Source organism: Macrobrachium nipponense, chromosome 6 (genome assembly GCF_015104395.2).
Source record: "Macrobrachium nipponense isolate FS-2020 chromosome 6, ASM1510439v2, whole genome shotgun sequence".
Taxonomy (NCBI): domain Eukaryota; kingdom Metazoa; phylum Arthropoda; class Malacostraca; order Decapoda; family Palaemonidae; genus Macrobrachium; species Macrobrachium nipponense.
In genome coordinates, this window is record NC_061108.1 from 45361209 (window position 1) to 45373361 (window position 12153).

The following is a 12153-nucleotide window of genomic DNA, read 5'->3' on the forward strand; positions in this document are numbered from 1 at the left end:
TTATGACTTGCTAGTACTTCAGACACGAGAACTCAAATGCAACATTTTCGAATTCTGGAGAAAATGAGAAACCCTGAAAAATTGTGTTTTAATTTTTTTACGGAATTTATAAGTTTTCAAGCTTTTAGTTGTGTTGTCCCTATTCTTCCCCAAGAGTGGGTTGGTCTAGTTACCTACACCAAAACAAATGAGCACTACCGCAATTTCCAAATTTTGAGCTGCCATGATATTTAGAAACTAATAGCTATGTAATTACTTGGTAAGTATACATAAAACTTATTTTATTATAAAAATGTCATTTTGAACAAATGTGGAAGTGTTCATTCTTGTTGATAATAATTAGTAAGCATCTACATTTCAACATTTGCTTAGTGTGGAAGTGTCCATGCACGATGATGATAATTAAGTGTGGACATTTCAACATTCATCAAACTATAAAGCTTAGATGGATGGGAGAAGGTATCATGGTTGGGAAGGGGTTTGCTTTCAAAGGTAATTGTGACTTTTGCAAGTAACATAAACCACCATGAAGTTGGTTTGAACCTTGATGAACTGTCCTCAAGGGAGATAATCTTAAGGTTAGGACTCTCAGCCAGAAACCCATCATTATAGAAAGAGGAGTAGGAGGAATCCATGTTCACATGGTTCTGTTCTGACAGGCAAGTTTAGCCTTTACTGTGTATGTCTATGTGAACAACTTATGATACTTCCTAATATTCCCAAGCAGTTATTATTTAAATATTTTTCACATATTGATCTGTATGTTAACTAATTTCACTTATTGATTTGTATGTTAACTAATCCCCATCTCCTGGATTTGCTGAATCACCCCCTGCACATTCTACAATGTTACTTTAAATCAGGTCAAGACACAAGCTCTAATGTGGACCTCTCATATTGGGGATGCAAGAATGGTGAAGTCACAGGTATTATAAATAAAAATATATGTATACATAGTATTGCACTTGTATCCAGAAGTTATAAGACTATCGAGCTTTACTTAATAGCATGAACTTGCTTGTCTTTGTTGCAAAGGATTAAGGTTAAAGTTACATGTGCTCATAAGAATTTTGAAGCTTTCCACTATGTATTACTGCAAGTCAAGCTGATTTTGAAGGCAAAGTTAATGTCATCATTAAACTAATGGCTGTGTCTAACTTGAGTTACCACAAGTATTCCAACTTCGATGTATCATGTTGCTTGATACAAAGAAAGATAGTCTTGACTTTATAAGACTGAAGGTTACATAGTAATTTAATACATGAGTTCATACTGCAGGGTCATATGTAAGTTATTTTCGGGAAAAATTCATGGAAAAAAAGGGTGCCAATCATAGAAAACGTAGTTGATGCCATTGGGTCAACAGATGATGAATCTCGAAGAAAATGCAGACCTGACGCTGCTAACATACTTAAGCTTACGATAAAAACGTCCAAAACCCAACAAGTTCGGCTGGAAATCTGAAAATTGCACTACGTAAAAAGTTTGCATTTTCAATTAATTACAGCTCATTAGCAAACACATTAATAGCAAAATTATTGCTTCCACATGAAAGATCAAACATTTCTACACATTTTAGGTATGAAACAAACTCCCCAAACCTATTTAGGTATGAAACAAACTCCCCAAACCTAATTATTATATTTTTCATGATTATTTAAAAAAAATATGTACGATTTTTCTTAAAAATTTCATGCTCATCACATCGTTTTTATTATTTCTAAGCCTCGTAAAGAAGTTCCGATTACTTTAGGAAATAATTAAATCATCTGCTGACAATAACACTAACCAGAAGCGTATATCAGTTTATAGTGTGGAGATAATGAATTTTACCAAAAAAACTTTCCCATGCGCGTGTTCATGTCAGCCCAGGGGAAAAGTCGTGTAGTTTACACCCTTATATTTTCGGCCTGTGTGCAAGAGGATTAATGGGAGAAGCGTGTGTTAAACAACATAGGTTGGTGGTGATGGATTTTAAAATGAGAGGTAGGAAACCCAAAAAGAGAAAGAGGAGATCTATAATTAAGATTTGGGACCTTAAGGAAAGGGAAAAGGGGAGAGCAATTTAGGAGGACTGAAAGAGAGAGATGCCTGGCAAAGGGGGGGGAATGTAGGATTTGGACAGGGTAACAGAGTGGAAAATAGCTGGGCAGACTTGGGAGAAATATGTGTGGGGGAAGCAGAGAAACTGGGTGGGAAGAACCAGCAGATATGGAGTGTTGACAGGAGAAAAGTGGTGGTGGAATGGAGAGGTGCAAGAATCAGTTAAAAGAAAATCAAAAGCATTTAAGGACTAGAAAGTAAGGCATGCACAGGGTGCAGAGGAATGATGCAGAGAAGAGGAAAGAGATGCGATGAGGATAGGTATGGCTATTGGAAAGGCGGCAGAGTAGTTTGAATGAAAGGCTAGGAACGAGAAGGTAAAAAGGATATCGATAAGATTTCAAACTTGCGGAAAAAAGGCAGAGACAGGATTTGGGTAAATTGGGTATCATCAAGGATAGAGATGGAAATATAGGGTATAGGGATGAAGACATTAAGAAGAGATGGAGAGAGTATTTTGAAAAACCTTTAAAAACTGAAAATGAGAGAGAGAGAGGAGATGGGGGAAGCACAGATGATAGCGGGACTGGTGATGGAGGTTACAGGATACAGAAGTGAAGAGAGCATTAAGTAAAATGAAGAATGGTAAGCGATCAAATTACTAGTACAGAGGGGGAGAAATGGATGCAGGATTTATTAAAAGGCTGTATGAGAAGCGGAAGGAATACCAAGAGACTGGGAGGAGAGTCTAATTTATATATATACAAGCAGAAGGGAGATGTCATATTGGAAGTTCTTGAGATTTATCAAAAGCTGGATGAGAGATTAAGAAAGATTGTAAAGATTGGGAAACAGCAATATGGATTCATGAGGGGAAGAGGGATGGTAGATGCCATCTTCATAGTAAGACAGTTACCAGAAAAGAGGCTAGAGGGAAACCAGGAGCTCTATTGTGCATTTATAGACCTGAAGAAAGCATATGATAGAATTCCAAGAGAAGTGATATTCTGGAGTTGGAGGAAGAGGAAACGTCCCAGAAAAGTTGGTTAGGCTTGGTCGAGATGATAACAACAGTTGGGGAAATAGACAACTTTGAAGTTAGTGTTGGGTTACTCTAGGGTTCGGCATTAAACTCATTTTTGTTTGTGCTGGTCATGGATGTGTTAACCCTCTCGTGATCTGAGGACACTTAGTGCATCAATAAAATTTTTTTCCGTAAGTGCACAGATGACGTGCCGGACGTATCATATGCAAGTTATTTTCGGGAAAAATTCACGAAAAAAATGCATCAGTCATAGAAAGCGTAGTTAACACCATTGGGTCGACAGATGATGAACCTCGAAGAAAACGCAAACCTGACGCCACTAGCTTACTTAGCTACGATACAAAACATCAACATAAGTAGGTTGGAAAATCTGAAAATTGCACTCTGTAAAAAATTAAAATTTTTCAATCAATTACAGCTCATTAGCAAACACATTTATAGAAAAACTTATTTGCTTCCACATGAAAGATCAAACATTTCTACACAATATAGTATAAAAACAAAACTCCAAACCTAATATTATATTTTGCATGATTATTTCCAAAAAATATCTTCGATTTTTCTTGAAAATTTCACGTTCATCACATCGCTTTTATTATTTCTAAGCCTTGTGAAGAGGTTCTGATGGCTTTAGGAAATAATTCAATCATTTGCCGACGTAATAACACTAACCAGCAATATATCATTTATAGTTCAGACGTACCGAATTTTACCAAAAAAACTTTTCCATGCCTCATGTTTTTTCCATCACCGGGGGGAAAAGGTCATGTACCCTTACACCCTTAATATTTTTGGCGCCTGTGTGCGAAGGAGGGTTAAGTGAAGAGATCAAGAATGAAGAGCTGTAGGGAAAACAGTACGCCGATGATGGTGGTATGGATGATTACTGCCGAAAATAGAGAAAGACCTTCAGAGAGGAAGGGTTGGAGACTGGCAGGAGTCCTTAAGTGAGGGGTGGCGTAAAGGTGAATGTGAATAATATGAATAAAATGGGTTTTGGTGAGCAGTAGGGAAGATAGAGGCAGAATAGTAATGCAAGAAAGAAATAGCTCTATTATAAAACAGGTGGAAAAGTCTAAGTACGTACTTAGGATCTACTTTAATCCAAGAGGGAGGATGTGAGGGTGAAGTTGAGAGTGGATAAAAGCTGCATGGGGGGAGTGGAGAGAAGTAGCTGGAGTAGTATGTCAGAAGAAAATAACAATCAAGCTAAAAGTCAAGGTCTATAGCACAGTGTTAATGTTTGGATTAGAAACATGGGCTCTAAGAAAAGAGGAAGTAAATCTTGAGAGAACAGAGATGAGACTGCTAAGGTGGATTATGGGAATGTCACTGCTTGAGGGATTGGAAAATAACAAAATAAGAAGAAGGGAAGGCTTAGTAAAGATTACAGAGGTAATAAGAGAGTCACGATTGTGGTATGGACATGTGCTGAGGATGGATGATGAGGAGGGAGTGAAGAGGGCTTGGAATGAACCTGTTAAATGAAGAAGATGAGAGGGAGACAGAGAATTGGATGGCGAGATAAAGTGAATGAAGATATGGAGAAAAGGGGTTTGGTGGAGGATGATGCCTTTGATAGAAGGCAGTGGAGAAGGTGCATCAGGCAACTGACCCCTTAATGTAGGGATAATGGTGGGAAAGAAGAAGGCCAAAAGGGAAGAAAAGCAATTGAAATAGTGGATGGCAAGGTTATGGAATAGAAACCAGTGCATATCATACAATAACTCCCATGGGCTTCCTTTTCTACACTTTCTTGTAACTTTTTCAATTACTAAAATAGAAAAATAAAATCGGTGATGATCCATGATTGCACCCAACATTAGCTTCAATTTTCTGATATTACCTACACTATCTTCTCTAGACCTTGGGTAGTAGTAGCATAGCAACATCAGTTTTACTCTTTTTTTTCTCTTCAATAAGGTGTCTGCAGCTGCTTTTTTGGAAATATCATTGACCCCTGTCTCACCTGTAAGGGCCACTCATTTCCAGCTGTTATATTAATTCTCTGGCTGTTTTAAACTTTGATGATATCTTCTGCACATTACACACAAGTTTTTGTAATAATGTAGGTTGATTATTTTTTCTGATATTTTCAGGAATACAAGTGTTGCAGAAAGCCAACGCAAAATTACAGTATCTGCTAGCCTTGCCGATTCAGCAGATTTAAGAGTAATTTTATCCGTGCTGTATACAATTGTGAGACTCTGAGAGTATCAGGTGATGAGGACACAGAAGCACAAACTAGACAAGGTATGTAAATATGATACTCCTTATAAAGCAAATTCTGTGGAAGTGCCTTAATTTTGGTGAACAGTGTATAACTAATTATCAATACGTATATATCCCATAAAGAAATTTTGCCCGAATCTTCTGTTTCTATATCTCCTAATAATTTTAATAATGAGGCTGTAATTTATTTGGAATAATGAATTTAAGTGTATATAGATTATTCCTTTAGGCCATCCCTAGAAGGAATAAGAATTGTAGCTAGCTAATTCTTTTTAACTAATCTTCATTAAGTGCTGGTGCAAAGTCTAATTATCTCCCAATCTCTGATGACTTTATTTTCAAAGGCATCAAGTAATTGTTTTTGCTGAAAAACTTTTATGTTACAAGAGTTAGAGTACCTTCTAAAATATGTGCAAATAAATTTTTTGGTGTGTTTTTCTGCAAATTCTTATTATGGATTTATTATTATTATTACAGGCGGCCCGCGGTTAACGGCGCAATCACTCAACGGCGAATCGGTTACGGCGGTCGTCAAAAATATTCATTATAAGGCATTTTAAAGGTATCTTTACGGCACAAATTTCAGTTAACAGCGCCGCTAGCGCCGTTGTCTAACGAGTTCATACATATGTAGAAATGCCGTTCAGACCATAAAGGTTATGCAAATTATATTAACAAATTTTATGGAGAGTTATTACGTAGGTATTAGGGTAAAATATATTGCCTCTGACGCTGTTCTATGCCGAAAATATCGAGTTACATAAGTGCCAAATTTAGCTATGGATGTGTCGATTCATAATTGTTCAGGTAGCTTTTTGTTTAAAATGTGTGTGAAAATGTATTTACATGAATGGCATTTTTATTTCTTCCTGTACAGAAAATAGATACAAAGGCAGCTTTTGAAACTGCCCTTCACGATAGCAAATACGATGTTTTTTCATGTTCTTTCTTGTAAGCCGCCGCCTGCCGCCTCTTCCGAAAATATCGATTAAAAAAAGGAGCAAATTAGCGATCGATTGTGTCAATTTTATAAATGTTTATGCTTTTATGTTTAAAATGTGTATGAAAATGTAGTACGAAATAAGGTATTTTTATTTCTGTGCAGAAATATGATAAAAAGGCAGCTTTTGAAACTCCCCTTCAAGTTATCGGACTACCCGATGTGTTTTTCAAGTTCGTTCTTGTATGCCGCGGCGGCATACAAGAACGAACTTGAAAAACACATCGTAGTCGATAACTTGAAGGGGAGTTTCAAAAGCTGCCTTTTATCATATTTCTGCACAGAAATAAAAAATACCCTATTCGTATACATTTTCATACAAACATTTAAACATAAAAGCATAAACATTTATAAAATCGACACATTGATCGCTAATTTGCACTTTTTTTTTTGCGCCGTCTGCCGCTCTTCCAAAAAATATCGAGTTTAAAGAGAGAGAGAGAGAGAGAGAAGAGAGCGAGAGAGAGCGAGAGAGAGAGTAGAGAGAGAGAGAGGAGAGAGAGAAAAGTGTGCAAATTTTAGCGATCAATGTGTCGATTTTTCAAATGTTTATGCTTTTATGTTTAAAATGTGTATGAAAATATATTGCGTAAAGGTATTTTCATTTCTGTACAGAAATAAGATACAAATTAAGGCAGCCTTTGTAACTACGCTCCACGTTGTCAGGGGATGGGTTTTTCATGTTCGTTCTTGTCCGCCAGTTCCGAAAAATGCATGTGTTATTTTATTTAATTATGCATCTTTTCCATAAATCCTTTAAAAAGTTATACATTATTTCACTGTATCCAAGAATTATATGTATTCTCATATTATCGTATTTTAAAATACTACGGCAAACTTAAGCCCGTATTCCGCGGAGCGGCCAATGTTGTGGTTTGAAATCAGCTGATGAATACGAGTCTGTTTCACCATAACGCAATCTGAGCGAATGCTCTTGCTTCTAGTTAGCATAAACGAATATCTAGATACTTGACTTATATGAGACAAAGTTATTTTTTTTTTTCTTATACAGTGTGTTTTTTAGGTGGAAATATTTATTTGAATATGTCTCGTTGTGAATGTGAACTACTATTTTTTTTCGTTAACAGATTACGTTGGCGGCATGTTTATTGCGTAAAAATTACGCGATTCCGTTCGCAATACGTAATCCTTTATATCATCGTAATACGAACTTTACGTGTATTTATCTTATATCGGCGTGAAAAAAACCAACAGTAAAATGTGTTCTTTCAAGCGCAGTAGTTTTGATTAAAATTATTATATCCCAATTTTTATCTATGGTGTGTGTGATGGGCAGACGTTTACTGCAGTTTTATCCTTGTTGCCGATGTACGATAATAGTCATTAGCAGCTTGAACAGTTTTCTCAGCTTCAGTCATAATTAGGTTTAAAATTTAACGGTATATTTTCCGATTGATCTTTAATCTATATTGATCTCTGATCTATAGCGATTAAAGTTATTACATTAAGATATCTCAGTTCTATTCTATACATAACGCCATTTATAACAAATACGGTAATGTTGCACTATAGTACGATGATCGAAATACAAGCCAAACAGATGTTATCCAGTTCGGTTGTACTTAGAAAAAAAAAACAAGTCGTCTCGTTCGGTTGTTCATGGTTGTACACGTTTCACGCAACGAGTATAACGTTAAAAACCATACTTTCACCATTCTCTTTTGCTGTTATTGAACTTATGTAACTAGAAGATGGATAAAGTTAGGCCATTGTAATTTGATCTCTCATAAAATCGAAACTATCGTAAAACTAATGATCGTAACCTGAACACTACAGATACCTGTACACTGTATAAACTTTATTATATCTTTACATACTCTAGACACCCCACATGTTACTGTACAGTAAATTATATAGTAACTATACTGCATGAATATAATTTGACTATGCGCCGGTTGTGGGATTACGGTGCCTCTGACTGTCTAGAGTTTCGAAAGAAGGTGTGCGGCGGCCGTAGGCTTTAAAATCGCTCTGCGTCGAAAATCGCTTGGCGTCGGTGGCCAGGAACGGAACCCCTGCCGCTAACCGAGGGCCGCCTGTATTAGATAAAACAAGAAACTCTGCAATCCAATTTTACTCCTCTTGAAGCCATACTGATGTTAGGGGAAAAAACCTTTGGAATCAACTGTTTTTAGATTCATTTGTGCAGGTCTAAGTGAATTAAGTCAGCCATAGAAATGTCTTTCTTTTATAGGTTTCAGAGTCCCTTCACCTTGAGCTATCTAGGCTTATAACACCTTTTTTCAGGTGGAATTTGTAAAAGTCACATGACATGGACATGAAATATGTATACGTAGTAATATGGATTGAAGCCATGTGACAGTTATAAGGGCTTTTGAGTTACTAGAATCTTTTAATCCTGGTTCAAATCCAAAATTCTTTCAAATTTTGTTTGGCATAATCAACTTGGAGATTTCCATTTTCACCAAAATTTACTGCTCTGACAAACAGGAAGAGGTATCATAGCGGAGGAAGTGAGCTGTATATCTGAGGGTAATAGTTGAAGCTGAGGAAGCGTTTTCCACCCATTACTGCTGGACCAGAGTGATCTATCATAGACGCAGGATGTATACTTCAGAAAGAAGTGTAGAGACCCTCACTCTCAGGATTTTCCACCACTGCTTTGTGGTCCCCAAGCCCTCGTGGGGTTGGAGGCCCGTTCTAAATGTCAGCAATAAATTTGTTTGTATTAAAAACTAAATTCAAAATGGAGATGAATGATATGGTCTTATAATCGTTCATCAAGGAGGACTGGATGATCTGATCGATAGGAGGTGGTGTACTTCCATACTCCTGTTCACCAGAACTCAAGAAAGTTTGTAAGGTTCTTCTTCCAGAGCAAGATTTATCAATTCAGAGCTCTGTACTTCGGCCTGTCCACAGCTTCCTAGGTGTTTACCCACGTTCTAGCTCCCTTAGCAAAGTGGCGACACTTAGTCAGCGTAACGATATCCCTCTACCTGGATTTGCTCCCAGACAGAAATAAAATGTATGGAAGACCTATAGAAAACTTTTCTTTTAGCCCAAGATCTAAGCCTTCTTATAAATCTACAGAAATTGCAATTAGGCCTTTGTCAAGAGTTATAGCAAGAGATATAGTAATATTTAGGTTAGGCGACTACCTTACAACCACTAGGGAAACGCAGAACCAACCCAGTAAACTAGACATTTGTTTTCTGCCATTGATAACCGTAACATTGGTTACAGCAGCTGCAGAATTTGAATCTGGTGGATCTTCTCAAGTGATGTCTCAGGCATTTGGTAAAGTACTCTTACCTAAGGTAGCCGTTATGGCATTGATTATATAATTAGCTATTATCAGGAATCCAGTATGTATATCGATTTTGTCTTGCATTTGTTGCAACTTAAGCTCTGGCGTTATTTACGGTTGTAGCCATCACGTCCGATTCTAATACACAAAGTGTAAGGTATTGCAGCACTAGGCTAATCAAAGCTTGTTATGACCGGCATTCTGTTTGGGTTAGTTTTAGGGCTCAGAATTGTTTGCGGCAATTAATACGTAACGAATGTGAGAATTGGGGAGATAAGGTGTGGAGGACTTTAAAGACTCATAGGAAAAAGCTTGATAGAGATAAAAAGAGAAAAGCTGCTGTTAGAGCTAACGGTAAGCAGTCCTTAGCTAGTCAGGCTGACAGTGATATTTCTATTTCTCTTCTGTCACACCCTTTCCCTTGTCTCAAGCTGTACAACCTGATCCTATTGCCAGCCTTAAATGGCGAGTATACCAGAAATTTTCTATGATGTTACAGGCCATGGAACAGTTGGGAGCATCAGTCAAATTTCTCATGGACAAGGTGGTAAAATTGATGAAAATGTTATTGCAAGTGCTAGTGCAGTGGAGGAGATGGCTGCTCATCTCTGATTCTCCTAGGCAAAGATCTCTGTCATACGCCTTTAAACCTGGGAGGAGTGTACTGGCAGCTCAAGGGGGGTCAGTGGGGATCTGCCCGTGGGAGTTGTCCCTCAGTTAATCCTGTCGTAGTATTCCAGGTATCGACAGATCTCCACTGGAAAGGTGTCTCTATGGAAGTGTCTTGGTTTTTTTCTCGAGTGTGTCTAGCTCAGAGGAATCGTCGCCCAGGCGTCAATGGCACTTTACGGATGAATCGTGTTCATTGAAAAGATGAGTGAGGAAGGATTTGCTTTCTCCTGTGTCTTCCAAGAAGGCTTGTGATCTCCCTACTGAGCAGCACCCATCTTGTAGTTTCTGGGTCAGTCCTGAGCATTTTTCCCTGGAAGTATTGTTGGGGAAGGACGGTCTGCTCCAGAAAAGCCTCCATCCAGGAGGCGTTCTTCCTCTAGTAAACCTGCTTTAGAACGATCTAGTGTCGTACCTGTGGGTGCTCCTACACCGAGAACAGTATTTAAGGGCCCTTTGGCATTGTATACCCCTCCTGTTCCTTGCTTGTCAGTCGTGCATTCAGTCTCTGAGTCTGTGGAGGCTCAGAGTAATGTGTTTATCTGCCTTGGAAGGGGTTCCTGTATCAGTATCAGCTTATCCAGTTTTTGCTGGAAGTGCTAGTCATGAGAAGTGCTATGCATCTGAGTCTGTCAGCATCTGTGCATTTGTTGCCTTCTAGTCCCCTGGAGACTTCAAAGCTCCCGCTGGCACCCATTGGTGCACATTCCCTCTTCAGTTCAACTGTCTCATGAGCACCCGTCGTCAACAGAGCGCCCATCACCGCTGAAGCACTTGCTACTGCAAGAGCTCCCTTTAGGTGTTCAGGTCTCCATTAGCGCCTGAGTGTCCTTCGGTGCCACAGTGCCCATCGATGCCTCAGCTTCCGTTAGCACATAAACCTCCTTCAGTGAGTTCCTTGTTTGCTCCTCAGTTGCCAGGACTTGCAAATCCTGCACTGCCTTCATATCCTTCAGGAATTCATACTTCATCTTCTGTTGATCCTTCAGTGGTGGATATCCAACAGAAACTTGATAGTATTTTGGGTTTGTTTTAGAAAACTCCAGCACCTGTTTAACTCCCTTCCAACTTGTCTCCTGCCTCTTTGGAAGAAGAAGTATTATTAGAAGAGAAAGTGGATAAGTATACTCCTCCAACAGCATATTCTTCTTTGTTTCAATATTTGCTAGCAGATTTCCTTAGTTTCTTTTTGCCAGCAGCTCTGGCTTCCCAGCTTCTATTTACCAGATGGATAACCAGGTAGAGGGCACCTCTAAGCTTCCGGAGTTGGTTTTTTCCGTATCAGCCAAGAAGGCTTTGAATGAAATGGACTTGTGGCTCTCAGAGGAAATAGCAAGGGAAAGTCAACTTTTGTTTCCCTCCTTCTAAGCTGCCTACTAGGAGAAATCATTCGTACGAGATGGGAAGCTCTTGCCCTGGGAGTTTCTGCCTCTGCCCAGGGCGACCTCTCTGGTTTTATTGTCTCCTCTAGGTCAGCTTTCAAAAAACTCAGCCAAAATTATGTTTTCGACTTCAGAACTGGATCATCTCCGAAAAAACATTTTCCATGTTTTGGAAGTTATGAGCTTTCTGGGACTGGTGTGTATGAGCATTAGCTTGCAAGATAGGACTGTGCTGCCATCTCAGAGGACTCAGTATGTGACTTGCTTGGAATTATATCCTACCTTGATAAGGGCATTACGGATGGGTGTGGTCCCCAAGGCCTCAAGGAGCTGCACATGAGCTCCTTGAACTTGTTCATGTCAAAGACCAAGTTCAAAATGGAAATTAATCAGAAAATATTGTCCTTAATTTGTCAAGGAGACTGGATGATCTCAATTGATATGGAGGGACACGTTGTTCCTTATCCTATTCACCCAGACTCGAGAAAAT

At 38.6% G+C, this 12153-nt stretch overlaps 1 protein-coding gene and 1 pseudogene across 1 annotated transcript in view; one reads left to right on the forward strand and one right to left on the reverse strand.

Annotated features, from left to right (window-relative positions):
* The window catches only part of LOC135216038 (striatin-interacting protein 1 homolog), a 313064-nt gene that overhangs the window by 129234 nt on the left and 171677 nt on the right, over positions 1-12153 (reverse strand). The gene's annotated exons all lie outside the window — the stretch shown is intronic.
* Positions 1-12153, forward strand: part of LOC135216207 (striatin-interacting protein 1-like) — a 130064-nt pseudogene that overhangs the window by 49331 nt on the left and 68580 nt on the right.